This window comes from Panthera uncia, chromosome B1, assembly GCF_023721935.1.
Source record: "Panthera uncia isolate 11264 chromosome B1, Puncia_PCG_1.0, whole genome shotgun sequence".
NCBI classification, from domain to species: Eukaryota; Metazoa; Chordata; class Mammalia; order Carnivora; family Felidae; genus Panthera; species Panthera uncia.
Window position 1 is genome coordinate 166,448,200 of NC_064811.1, and position 14,773 is coordinate 166,462,972.

The following is a 14,773-nucleotide window of genomic DNA, read 5'->3' on the forward strand; positions in this document are numbered from 1 at the left end:
CAGCTCTGTTCTCTCAGCATTTCACCTAAGCCATATACGGGAAGAACTCAGAGGCTGCTGGCTCGAGGCTCTTACCTTCGTTTCCATCATTCGGGCCCAGGGCGGGCCTGGGCAAGATGGCAATGCCTGTTTTGAAACCTCTCCCCAGTCTTCTGGCCTTTCCACCTGTTGGCAGAAGACTCTGCTCCAGTATCTTCTTTCCAGCCGTCCGTTACCTCTTCCTGCCTCTCCTTCATTCTCAAGTCTTTTTGATGTACCAAGGTGGAACTAACTACCTCACAAACTAGACTCTAGATTTTGTGCAAACTCCAGTCCATTGGTACAGGCACCATCTTTCTTGTGGATGGCGAGGCACCTTCTGGCTTCAGTTTAGAAATAGTGAGTACCACCAGGGTGCCTGGGTGGCTCAGTCGGTTAAGTGTCCGACTCTTGATTTTGGCTCACAGTTTGTGAGATCCATCCCCGGGTGGGGATCTGTGCTGATAGCCCGGAGCCCTGCTTGGAATTCTTTCTCTCCCTCTCTCTCTGCCCCTCATTGGCTTGTGCTCTCTCTCTCTCAAAACAAACAAACAAACAAACACTGAAAAACAGTAATGAGTATGGTGATTGGTTCGACTGATTAGCTCTCCCCGCCCCCTCCGTGGTGGGTATACAGACACCAGGTAGACACGTTTGCACTAATTTGTAGACTACTTTTATACCAACCCAATGAAATAGAGTTCGGATAGATTTCTTTACAAAGAGCTGAAACTCTGGGGCTGATAATATGGCGATAGTAAAGTATAAGTAAAATGTGGGGGAGAAACAATTGGTGTTGGTGATAGTGATCATAACTATCTTTTTATTTTCTACCTCAAGGAAAAAAGGGTTTTGGTGGAGGCATGACTTATTTATCATTTAATAACTCATTTCACAGGGTTTTTTTTTTGGAATTGGAGTGGGCCCGTTTGGAATTCTGTTGGGGCATAGGGGCCCCTTCTTGATATGCTTATTCCAGGGGATGCACATGAGTCTCTTCCTGACCAAGGATGCACCTGAAGAGTCTGCATAGGCAGGGTCATGGCCATGATCTTGCCAGTGGAGACCTCTGCTCCTGAAGAACCAGGTTGGGTGTTTGGGAGGCACACTGAACAATTTCAGAAGAGTGTGAAACACACACTCATTTTTCTTTATTTATTTTCTACTTCTAAATGTTCTACTACGAACCTATAAAGTCAGGAAAAATAAGATTTAAAAAAGGATAATGGGGTGCCTGGGTGGCTCAGTCGATTAAGCATCTGACTTCAGCTCAGGTCATGATCTCACGGTATGTGAGTTTATGTCCCGCATCAGGCTCTGTGCTGAGGGCTCAGAGCCTGGAGCCTGCTTCAGATTCTGTGCCTCCCTCCCTCTCTGTCCCTCCCCTGCTCATGTTCTGTCTCTCTCACTCTCAAAAAAATGAATAAATATTAATAAAAAAAAATTTTTAAAAGAGGATAATGCTCTATGAATGGTGTTATATACCGATTATGTAGTTTAGATATCTGTATCAATTGGTGGCAAAAAAAAATCTCAATTTTTCATATTTTTCAAGTTTTCTGTAATTATTACTATTTATTAATGAACCCTTGTTAATTATTGTTAATCCAAAGAAATATTTTTAATGTTTAGTTAATTAATTTATTTGTTTTTGAGAGAGAGAAACAGAGCACAAGCGGGGGAGGGGCAGAGAGAAGGAGACACAGAATCTGAAGCAGACTCCAGGCTCTGAGCTGTTAGCACAGAGCCTGACAAGGGGCTAGAACTCATGAACTGTGAGATCATGACTTGAGCCAAAGTCAGACGCTTAACTGACTGAGCCACCCAAGCGCCCAAAGAAATATTTTTAAAATAAAGTACTGGGGCTTTTTTCTTAGCAAAAACCCCAACTGATAAATATCAATTACAAGAGAAAGATCTAAACAGGAAAGGCAAGCTTAACGTGTTTGAGGAAAAATATAGAAAACTATATTTATCACCTTAGGATAAGGAAGGGTTTGTTAAGACAAAATATACTACCCATGAAAGAAAACTTGATAAACTGCGATATAATTAAAATGTATGTTCATCAAAAGCCACCATAAAGAAAGTCATATAACAAGCCACACTCCTGGAGAAAATATTTGTTGCATGTATAGCTGAAAAACTAGAAATGTTTTTTGTATATTAAAATACATGATACTTAAAAATATATGTTAATATATAATATATAATATTTTTCATATAACTGAAAAATGTTAGTTCCAGACTATGTAAATAACTCATACAAATTGCTGATGATAAGACAATGACAGTGTCAAAAAAATGGGCAAAGGACATGAACAGGCACCTCACAGAAGAAACACAAATGTACCAAAACCGATGAAGATACACACTGGACCTTCTTAGTAATCAGAGAAACACAGAATATTACTGCTGAGATACCATTAGGCACCCCACAGAAAGTCCAAAGTTTAAATCTGAAAAATCAGGTGGAGATGAGAATTAGGAGCGGTTGGAACCCTTCTACACTGCAGGTGTTCTAGCCACTTGGGAAGACACTTCAGTGCAATCGTGTCAAGTTGAGCACGCACGTACCCCATCGCCTACCAATTCCCTTTCTAGGTACCTACCCAATGAGAAATATTTGAACATATGAACGTGAACAAGCACGAGAATATTCAAAGGAGTAGTTTTCATAATAGCAAAAAACTGGACAGGAGAAAAACATGCCATTGCCCTGGGAATTAACACTGGTGTGAAAATGAAGGCACCATGGCCACACACATCAGGGTGACCATATCTTAGTAACATAAAGCTGAGAAAAGTCAAGTCCAACAAGATGATGCACAGACAGTATATCATTTCTCAAGGCTTAAAAACAAGCAAACCAAACAGTATATCTTTAGGGATGTCCACACAACATGATAGGAAATATTTTAAATCTTCAGGGAAATGTCAAACACCAGATGCAGAATAGGGGTCCCCGTGTGGAGAGATTCAAAGTGGGAATGAGGCGTCACACACGTGTGGCTTCAACCGTTCAGTGTCCTGGTTAGACTTTTTAAGTCAAGTAAGGGGTTCACAGTTGTTTGGGTCCTTATTATAACTTGGATATGTGTAATTTTTAATGCACCATATATTATATCATTTAAAAATGTTAATGACTATAGAATGTAATATATGGGATATCCAAAACCTGTACGTGGAACTCCTTTGGTTTGAACTCAGTCTGACTTGGGATTCTAAACTCTTAAACTTATCTGGTCATGATGTATTGTCTTATTAACAGTGTTTTTAATTTGAAAAAAAATATTCTGATTATAATCATCGGTATGGGTATCAAGGTACAGACTTATTTCCTAACCCCATCCTTTACTTCTTCACATCTTCCCAAATGGTCATGGTCCCCCCAGTGTGGCGGAGTAGTGCCAAAAGCATGGTTTTTTTAGCACCCCCTACAAACAAGATTTACCCCAGCAGCGAGAAGGGTGTCCACCAGAACCCTAGGTGACATCTTTGCTGACAGGCCAAACCCCCTTGACCTGGCCCTTGGTGCTTTTCACTGCAGTCACTCTTTGAGGGTGGACAACGGGGTGAGACCTTTGTTCCCTAAATACATTGAGGGTGTCCCCCACCCCTGCCCCATGTACAGGCTCCCCGGGGTCAGCTGATCTGATTGGCACGGATCCCTTTACTTCTCAGGAGAGGAGCCGGAAGGGACACAGTGCGACTGTGAATCCTTGAGCCCTGGGCAGCTGTGGAAGATAAGAGATCGAGAACAGTCTGGGGAGGGGATGGGAAAAGCAACCAGCTTCTGGAGGAGTGAGGATATCACACAGAACCCAGGGGACCAATGTATGCTACCGAGGCTTGCACCAGAGACCCAGAGGCCATGGTGATCCTCTCCCTTTCCTGCTGAGGCATCTGATGGACACAAGTAGAGGTGATGGCAGACCTGGAAATGAATCCCAGCCCTGTCCACAATCCCAGCCAAAACCCACCCCTCCCATCATAGTCAAAACAGGAAGATAACAGAGTCCCAGCCATTGTGAGAGCTCCACCAACCGAGTTATAAGGCCATTGTTCTTAGCATTCAAAGTTAGGGGCTATCAACCTTTAAGACTCACAAAAGGGTAAACTGAGGTCCAGAAACCGATTCCAAGAAGCACGGTGGCCAGTCTAATTGCTCAATCTTCTTTAGTGCCGTGGCTGGCCAGCCGGGTACGTCTGACACTACAAGCTAATAGCTTTTCTGTTGTTTGATCTCTACCTGAGTGCAAATGAGCAGAAGCAGGAAGAAAGGCTCACTGCCCAGCAACACCCCCAACTCCCATCTTGCTTCTCCAGCCTCGCTTCCCTCTATACAGCCTCCAGCTCAGGTTGCCAGAATTAATCACCGGTAGGGTTGAAGCAACAGCGCTGTTCCCTGGCTTTAGGCCAGGCTCCCAGGATGTGCGTCAGAAAAAAACAGTGAGTGAAATTCCAAAGCCAAGTGAGTCACCAGGGAGGAGGAAAAGCCAGGACCATACTCAGAATGAGAGCCCGAGGGCAGATCAAATAAGGGCCCCGGGAGTCAGGGGCTGGGTCCAGATACCAAGAATGCTCATCTGTCCAAAGATGGGAGTGGGGCCTCCTGCCCAGGTGGCTTATCTCCGGACTCCACACAGACCTGGATGAGGAGGGAAGTGACCGGGAGGCCAGCCTGCTAGTCCCACCCCTGGATACAGTAACCATGACCCTTACCTGGCTCCCCATAGTCTGGGCTTTGGATCCCAGCCCTTAAAATCCGTGTATTGTTTCCTCATGCATTCCCTCCCCCTGACCTGGCCCAGGACACTGCTTCTGGACAGGGAATAGTGATAGGCCAGCTGGGCCCCAGAGGAAAGGCAGCAGGTAAGTCTGTGACTCACGCCCCGCCATCCCGAGACCACCCCTGGGCCCTTTTCCTGTGCCTGGGGGAGAGGAACTCCAGCTCTGGCTGCTCCCCCTGTCCTCACCTGGTGCCTTCCAGAACTCAGCACAATGAGCAGTTCTCAGAATGGGATCTCCTCAGGAGGAGGGAGATGTGGAGGCAGGGGGAAGGTGGGTTAAGGAATCAGGTGTCTTAACTAGGGGTGTAGCAGCCTCTTGACTGTGGAGCAGCAACCCAAGGCAGCCAGTTCCGAGGCAGAAATTTTGTGTGCGGGGAGGGTGCGATTCCACATGCAGCGGGAGCATCAAGGGGCAGTGTCTACAGGTGCCATGAGCCAGGGCACACTTGGATTTTACTCTCTCCTTGGAACCTAGCCAGGAGGGAAGGGGCGCAGGGGTCTCTCCTCCTCCAAGAGCCCTTTTCATCCGACTCCAGGCTGCCAGTGGCCAGGGTGGAGCACAGTAAGCCTGCGCTTCTGGGGCCACCTCAGCCCTCAAGCCCGCTCTACCTCTGCCCCTCTCCAGTCTGAGGGGCCCCTCCCAATACCAGGGATGCCCCCCTGTGCTGGTTTTCCTGCCCCTGGCTTTTCCTCACTGCTCACCCCAGGGCCCTGTCCAGCCCCTTGATCTTCCCTCCCCACCCCAGGAGCTGCCTGATCCTTCAGGCAGCGGGATCCATTTCTCCAAAAAGAAATGGAGCAGCATCCTTAACTCTAATCCTCGCCCTCTCTTGCCCTCGCCAGCCCAGTCTGGCCCTTCTTTCTAGTCACACCTGGCCAAGTACTCAGGCTTGCACAAGGAAGGCCTTCCAGGGCAGCTGAGATCCCCCAGCCAGCCTCCACCTCCTTGCAAAGGAGTGGCCGAGTGAGGGAGCTCCTTTTGCTTTAGGAAGGGATGGGGCTGAGACAGGCTTCTTGGGGCCTGAGGATGTCTTGCTTGGTAACTCAGACAAGGGGCCGATGCTGAGAAGTGGGCGGCCGTGGGCCCTAGGGAAGGTGAACAGCACAGCCCTGGACAGAGCCCGGCCGAGGGGGGCTCTGTGAAGGGACCATTTAAGGCTCCAGCTGCCCCTGTTTACAGGTGACCTGTGCCCTGGGCTCTAATTGTATGTCTCCTCCTTGTGCCTTCACTTCTAGGGCATATTTCTTTCCCTCCAGCTGTGAAGCCCTGTCAGTTTCTCTGACATATATGACATATATATATATATATATATATTCCATCAACAGAGTTAAAAAGCCCATGCCTTGAGGCATGAAACATTCCCACATTCTCGACTCCCTCTGGGGCAGGGGTTGTGGGGCGAACGTGGGCTGGGAAGGCTCTGAGGCAAGCCTCAGCTGGTCCATTCCTGCTCCTCTGCCTTCTGTCTCCCTGCAACGATCCTCTCTGATGGCAGAAAACATGTCACCTAATAAGATCACACAGTCAGAATCTCAAAATCGGTGGGGATCATCCACCAGAACCACCTGGTCTCATACACGAGTAAACAGAGGCCCACAGAGACAAGGTCTGAGGAAAGAGAGACAGCACTGAGCCTGACATAACCGTAAACTCCCGTGTGACTTTGCACAGAGCTGTTTTCTGCTCTGGCTCAGTTTTCCCAACTGTAAGATAGTTATTTTGCTGTGAATTGAGAACAACCTATTAATGCTCTAAAATCAGAGCATGGGGGTGGTGGGGGCTCAGGGGCTGTGCTATCTCCTCCAAGAGGCTCTGGGCCTGCCTGCTTTGCGACCATGGACTGTCACATTGCTTCTTGAAGCTCCAGTTTCTTTCATCTACCAAGTAGGGATAATAGTCCCTACCAGTCCCACCAGTGGGGCACCTGGGTGGCTCAGTCTGTTGAATGTCCAACTTCTGCTCAGGTCATGATCCCCCAGTTCTTGAGTTCGAGCCCCGCCTCAGGCTCTGTGCTGACAGCTCGGAGCTTGATGCCTGCTTTGGATTCTGGGTCTCCCTCTGTCTCTGCCCCTCCCCCGCTTACTCTCTCTCTCTCTCTCTCTCTCTCTCAAAAAAAAAAAAAAATAAACACTAATAGTACCTACTCAGAGGATTGTTTTAAAGTGTAAATGAAGTAGTATGTTAGGCCAATACTGGGCATATAATAAACTTTTGATAAATTCTGATTATTATGATAAGCTTAAGCATCTTGACGGCCAGGATGGCATCATTATCATTTTACAGTCCTCCCAATCGCCAGCGTGGCACTAGTAGGAGTTTAACACGCGTGTGATCAACAGAACAAAAGATAAGTGAATGAGTGAGCAGACAAACCTCAGTTTTGCCCCAGAGTCTCAGGGTAAGTCGGCGATGTAACTTGGGTTGCATGAGCCGGTCATGTGCCTTCGGCCTGGCAAGGCTGTTAGTGGCCCATGCCACCTCTGGCTGCAGCGTGGCCACTGGTCGGCCCGCGCAGAGGCTGAGTGTGGTTGGTACTCTGATCCCTCCTGGGACCATGGCTCCACGGTCCTCAGTTCCACGTGTACAAGATGGATGGTTTGGCTGTGAGCCAAAGTCTGCTCGAGCCGCTTGGCCACCTTAAAAGGCTTTCCTGTCGGGGTGTGGAGATGGCAGCACAAGAGTCTCCTTTGGGGGCTGCCTCCAGCCCCAGAATTCCACCCACAGCTCAAGCGCCGGACAGCTCTCAGCACACGTCCTCTAGGAGAAAGAAGAAGGTGGGTTGGGAGAAAGGCAGCAGAAGCGGAGGTGAACTGTCCAAACTACCAGCCTAAGCTGAGGCATGCATTCAGTGGCCTTTGAGGTGCTCTGGACTGTTTCCAGGGGGCTGCATAGCGGCAACCGTCCACACCCTCCCATCTGCCCAGGAACCTATGCCATGGGCTATCTAAAGGACTGAAGCTTCTGTGGGAAGCTTCCAACTCTGAGCGCCACCTCCTTCACCCTCTGTCTCTGTGTCAGGCCCCACCCCACCTCACTTCATGCCTTGCCCTGAGGGGCTACTAAGCTAGGAATGGCCACGCCCTGCAGTGCAATGCTTTGACTGACACCGTGACACTGGACTCTGTCCGTAGCCACCCCCTTATTCAACCATGACCCTGGAAGGGGCTGCAATTTCCCAGGGTAGCTGGCTACTAACTCTGGCTGGTGGAGCCCGAGAGAAGACTTTCGGGTCCAGAGGAGTCCAGAGACAATGCAGTTGCCCTGCTGGTCCCTCACCACTGTCACCACCTCAGGAAAGCTCTGCCCAGCGTTCCCCAGATGCCTGTTCTGGGGAACCATCCAAAGTTGAATAATGCCCATGAGGGTCCCTGGTGCATTGCCTGTTTGCCAGCTGGCTGTCCTCCTATCTTTGACCTAGCCAGAGCCATGTGAGGATATTTTTATAGAAATTTCTGCCCAGGAGGTGGGGGGAAGGGAGAGGGAAGAATAGGGGAGGCAAAGGAAGGGAAGAACAAGAGGTAAGGAGGAGAGGAGAAGAGAAAGGATGCCATGACGGAGGGTAGGGTAGGTCTTTGGCTGATCCCAGACTTTGTGGAGGACGTGGAGCTTTGGGACCTGGGGGAATTCTCTCCCTCTGGTTACAGGAAGTCAGGGCCAGAGGCTCCTTAGATATCATCCAGGTCAACTACCTGATTTTCCTGAGAACCCCTAGGGGACGGGGACCCAGTTCCAGACTCCATTCCAGTGCCTTTTACACCATTTCCCTTCTTCTGTTGTTGGAGGTTCAAGTAAAAAGAGAAGGCTCCAGGGCTAGGACAGAGGGTGCATGGGTGCTCTGCAAGGTCCAGCCTGGAGCCTTGCAAGGGGAGCCCAGAGTGTGGGTGAGGGCCAGGACCCTTCTGGGGAAGCCCCACACAATCCTTTAACCTGGTTCAAAAGCAGCTACAGCCCCCAAACTCCTGTCTGGTTACTGACGTGCGCAGGGTGGGGTCCAAGTTCAGACTAAGCTGAGAATACTGAGCCTTCTAAGTATTTACTAAACAAACCCTGTCCTCTTCTTAGTTTTTAAGATTCCCTGTTCCATGCCATGCATTCTTTTGTCTGGAAGCAGTAAATAAACAATAATACACATGCACAGTGGACCACCTCTGCAGGTCAACAGAAATCTTTTCCATCTCTCACATGGATTGTTATCCCTATGAGCTCTAGCAGAATTAGCTACCCAGGGAGAAAAGTGGGTCAGAGGAAAGGAGATAGGGGGCTCCTGGACGCCCATCTCCCCTGGCCTCCCTCTCAGCCTCCTCCCTGCCCCCCTCTAGAACACCGCAGCCACATGGAAACCCATGGAGAACAGTTGGGGCTTTTTATAATCTTTATTTGTTAACAGTTGAGGCTATTTTTTTTCCATGCTTGCAAGAGATGCCAATGCCTCATGAAAAAGTTGTGAAAAGAAACAAGTCTATTTTGGGGTGATCAGCCTCCTCAGAGCTTCTCACTTGCAGCTCTGCGGGGCTCCAGGAACGAGCCTGTCCTCTCTCAGAAGGTCTGCAGCCTGCTTGAAGCGAAGGATCTTGGCCCTTGGATGCACAGGCTAGGGGGTGCATTTTTGCCCCCCACTTCTAACTTTTCTGCCTATAAAACAGGACAGTAGTAACACCATGTAGCTTCTTTCTGCTGGAGGCCTTCTGGTGTACTCTCCTGAGAAATCAACACCCCAGGAGACTTGGGGTGGATCATGCATTTCCCCAGTGGCATTAGTAGTGGTAGTATTTGCAGCTCTTAAAGCATATAAGCCAACAAGCGCTCAGGTTTCTCTGCTGAGCGAAGAGCTGTTTCAAAGCTGCAGTCTATGCTGCGTGGAGGCCTCAGCCAGCTCTGGCCTCCTAGGAGGCAGGGCTAGGGTGAAGGGGCTTGGGTGAGTGGGCAGAGGGGTGTGCATGCTCAGCTGTCTGCCAGCAGGGGCTGGCTGCAGCCTGGCCAGGCCAGACTGGGAGTGGATTCTTCAGCTCCTGGTTTGAGCAGCCCCACCAGCACCCACACAGTGTGGTGTAGGAAGGTTGCAAGGGGCTGGGTGTGCTTTGAAGATCCCAAGCAGAATTCTCACTTGTGTTCCTTTCACTGCCTCACCTGTTTGTTCACTTTCTCAGGAGACCCACTGGGCACCAGGGCCAAGGTGGGCATGGGATTTTCCAACCCTGGTAGGTTAGACTGTCAGAATTCCACACCCTCTGTGCTATCTGATCACCATAGGGGACCTAGGTAGCACAGGAACAAATGGGGGTTGAGTCCCGCTTTATCCCTTCCCTTCCCTTCTCTCTCTCTTTCTCTCTTTTTAAATTTTAGTTAATATACAATGCAATATTGGCTTCAGAAGTAGAATTTAGTGATTCATCACTCACATACAACACCCAGTGCTCATCACAAGTGCCCCCCTTAATGCCCATCACCCATCTAGCCTATCTCTCACCTACCTCCCGAGTCCCCCTTTACACAGGGATACTGAGCATAAGTCTGTGACGGGGAGCAAGCAGAAATGAAGGAAGAGTTAGAGGGATCACAGAATCTCTGATCTCAGACCTGCAAGGGGCCATGAGAAGATCACCTGGCCATCCCCTGTCTTCTGGCAAGTAATATTATTCCAATGGGAAACTAGAGAGATTAGGTTCCTTGCCCAAAGTCACACAGCCAATTTCTGGTAAAGGGGAGACTAGAACCAAGGTTGGCACCAATTACTGCAATGGCTGCTCCTCTACTTTGGTTTTTTTTATTTGGGACTCTTGGGGATCCTACTGTCCACATCCTTGCCCATACTGGGCTTGGTGGGGAGCCTTCCCTTGCCTTAGCTTTTACCTTATTGTCCCCTGTCCCTGGAGGGCTGTCACAGAGATGCCCCTCCATTACCCTTTAACCTGCTTCCAGAGGTATCCAACTGGCCTCTCCAAGCCCTCCCTAGATTATTCCTTATCTCTCCTAAAATTCTAGAATTTTCTTTGGCTGAACTTGTCCCAAGATTGTGACTGACCATTTAAGGAAGCTGAAAGTGGGAATCTCTGCCTCTTACTATGTTTCCAATTCCTCCCTCCTCGCTCTGCCCCCAAATATTTCCCTCTTCCGTTCTAAGCCTTTGTGGCCATCAGCTGATATTTTGCTGAATCCAATTTGGGTTAGGAGCTTCTTCAGGAAGAAGGATGGCTAATAAAACATAGGTCTTCCATGCTAGGAGCCCTTATTAGATATCATTGCTGGATGAACCTGACCCAACCCTTGTACATGAGAAAACAGATTCAGAGACAGGAGGGAACTAACGTCGCATAGCTATGTGAGGACAGAATCCAGGCCTCCTAGTGGACAACGGACTGCTTCCTCCTTTCAAATTACCAAAACCAGTTCAGAATGCACAGCATGGGATGGACCATGAACCTAGTTCTTGTCCCTCAAGGAGCCTCTTGATTCCCTGGGGTGGCCTCTGTCTTGGCCTCCAGGCTGAGTGTCTCAGCCCAGTGGGCCTGAACAGAAGGAGCCACACTCCTGCCCTGAGTAGATCCTCTGTTTTGGGCTGACTGACCTGGGCACTACTTTGGGTAACTGACAGCTATTTATTACTTCTCTCACAGTCTTCCCCTGGGCTGCCCCATTCACTTCTGTCCAGCCCAGCCAGGAGCCCGGAGGGAACACAGAGCAATGGCTACCCAAAGACAAGGCCAGTACAAGCTGTGGAAGACCTCTCTGGACAGCATGTGAGTAGCCACTGGGTGGTGTCAAGTCCCTCCTCATCAGGTTCCCCACCCAAACATCCGTTCATCCATCAAGCATTTATTGAGTTCCTATTACATACTAGTTGCCAGACCAGCAAGAAGGAAGCTCTTGAACAAGCATGGTCCCTTCTCTAAACAGTTCTCAGTACTGTGAGGGAGAGAGAGAGAGACCCAATGATAGAACATTGTGATTGGTATTATTAGGGGAGCACAGAAGAAGGGGAGGGAAACTTGCAGACTTTTAGGGAGTATTCATGGTAGGCTTTCTGGAAGAAGTGACATCTAGGCTGAGGCTTGAAGGATGAGTAAGCATTATCTAGGTGGAGGGATGGGAAGGAGAACAGTGTTCAGGCTGAGAGAACTGTTTGAGCAAAGGTGCAGAAGGGTTCTGTCTCTTGTGAGTACCTGGTGGTGCCCCCTGAGCCCTGGGCAAGGAGGCTGAGAGACTCTAGACTTTCCAGATTTGGCTCATTCACCCTGACCAGCTCTGCATGTTGAGATGCCTCTGCTTTTGCTCTCAGCTGGTCTCAAACACAGGGTGGCAATGCTATGTGGCCCAGACTGCACACTGCTGGGGAGGGGGGCAGACTTTTATGTCAGAAGACCTGTGGGGTGGGCTTTGCAGAGGGTTGAGTGTTCCAGGAGAGGGTAGAGAGAAGAGAGACCAGCAGCCTACAAACCGTAGAAAGGCTGGAGCTGCCTGTGAAACAAATGGAACGTGCAGGGTGGAGGAGGACGCACCAAGCGGGGTCTGCAGAGCTTGGGCTGGCACTGAAGAGGCGCCTTCAGAGCCACAGAGAGAGGAGGGCTTGTGGCGTTGGCTGAGAGCCTGCTGCATGGGTACCTTCTTGAGAACAAAGAAGGAGAGTGTTCTCCCCAGACTGGGCCTCCTGCTCACCAGCTTCAGAAAATGGCAGCTCGTGATGTCCTTGAGGAGGGTGGTTATGGGGCTAGTTGGAGCGGGTGCCTTGTGGGGACAGGCTCAAGGGGTTTACCTCACTGGGAAGGAGGAGTCACAAGAGGGCTTTGGTGAGGGAAGGGATGTTGGAGGAGGCTCTGACTGAGAATGCCGGAGAGGTGATGCTATCAGGAAGGACTCTCATTTAAAGAAAAGCTGAGAAAGAAGATTGTGTGCAAAAAGCAAGACAGGGAATTAAGTTGTTGTCCCTCAGCGGGAGACCCTGGCTCTGCCTGAGGCAGTTTGCCAAATGGGAACAGGGGGTGCAGTTTCATTTGGCCAGCCTTACACCTTTGAACCCCCACAGGGTAGCCCGGTTGGGCAGGGGGGTTCGCAGGCTCAGCTGGCTCTTTTCCCAAAGAGGGAGGAGGCATTGGCTCCATAAAGGCAGGCCTAGGCGTCCATGGTTTTGGGCAGAGGGCAGTTCTGTTTTCCTTCTGTGTTGTGTGAAACATGAAGCCAACAGGCTGGCGCTCTGGAGCTGGGTGGGGGCAAGCGGGTGTCAGTGGGAGAGGCCATGGCCTCTGTGGCACCCACACAGAGATGTCATGCTAGGCTGTCCTCTGGGGCAGGGACCTCTAGCACACAGAAGATGGGCTGAGGCTCTTCAACGCCAAACATGTGGGAAGAACACACCTGTACATGGTTAAGTTTCTTTCCAATGCGTGTATTCCAACCAATACTTTCTGTTCTTATGGAGACTGAATCCTCACTAGAGGGGTCAAGCGGCACCCTCAGTCATTCTTAACCTCTTCTCCAGCTCTGGGTGGATTCAGAAAGAGCGGGGGTAGCATCCCCCACCAATCAGGCACTTATTGAACATGGACCAGGCCAGAAAGCACATTTATCACAAATACCTTGATGGGCAGCTTCCAATTATATGCATTCATGGATGGAAAGCATGCTTCGGAGAATACAAAATTCATTTTTTATTCAGCTTTTTTTTTTTTTTTTTGGCAATGGATTTCTCTTCCTGATCATATCTTGCATAAACTAGTATTAAAGTGGATTTGCATTCTCAGAGCACAAGTTGGAGGGGGTTAGGTGGGAGGCATGTCAGTCTCGACTTTAAAAATTGTCCAGAGGTTATGACAAGATGGATCAAACTGGACTGAGCTGGCTGCTGTAATTACCAGTAGTCAAGATCATCATAATCAAACCAGCCTTGAACATATAAACTTCCTTTGGGGACTGCTCATATTACAGATGTCACCCCTTATAATCTCTTTGTTTTACAGAGGAGTAAATCGAGACGGAGAACTCAAAGGTGTCTCAGGCACTGTCTCTGGGGCTAGTGTCTTCATGGCATTTCTTTTAAGAGGTCAGAAGATACTGGTAAACTCTAGGTGGCAATAGGATGGGGGTGGGATGGAAGCAGAGACTGCTGAAGAGGAGGAGAAGATCTGGATGGGAAAAGATACGGGCGATACAGTGACCCACTCTAAAACTCATGTGCCACAGCAGTCGGAGGCACAGGCTTTAGCTGCACGGTGGTGATCAAGGGAGGAAGGCCCTCAAGTGCCAGGAAAACTCTCAAGCCAGAGTAGGGCCTGTATGGAAATGCTGTGTCCCTCTCCCCAGGGGCAAGGGGTGTAGGCCTGGGTTTAAGGGACAAGGAAAATATGTCAAGTTCCCCTTCCCTAACCGGCATCCCTTCCAGGGCTAAGATGCGTCTCAGAGTTCTTTGTCAGCCTCCCGGAGGAAAGGGGAAAACCCCGTGGGAGTCCAGAGAGGTATTGCCCCTTGCCAGGTAGAGGGAGGAGACCGCCACAGGTGCTGAGCCTAGACCCTCCCAGCCGCCTGCCTCCGGGCGGGGGAAGGGAGGGAGGGCAGGGGGGAGAGAGAGAGGCCCCCGAGGGGCGGGGCCGGGGGCGGGGCCGCAGGGCACCCAATCCCCTTCTTTCCCCGCCCCCTCCCCGCCCCCAGACCCCTTTCCACCAACCGAGCTCCGCGGTGGGCGGAGCCTGTCACGGCCGTCGCCCTGGGTGCGATTTTTTTCCCCCTTCTCTTCCTCCCTTTCTTTTTTTTTTTTTTTTTTCCTTTCCTTTTTTTGTGAATGAAAAAAGGAGGTCGTGAGCGGTCCCCGGGACTGCAGCGCTAGGCGTCTTCGCGGCCGCGCCTTCGGAGCGGGCCAGGCGCGTAGCGGCGGCGGCCTCGCCCCTCTCCTCAACTGCGCGTCGCTTCCAGCCTCCGCAGCCAGAGGACCCGCGGCGGCGGCGCGGCCCAGCCGCCCGAGGTCTGAGCGGCC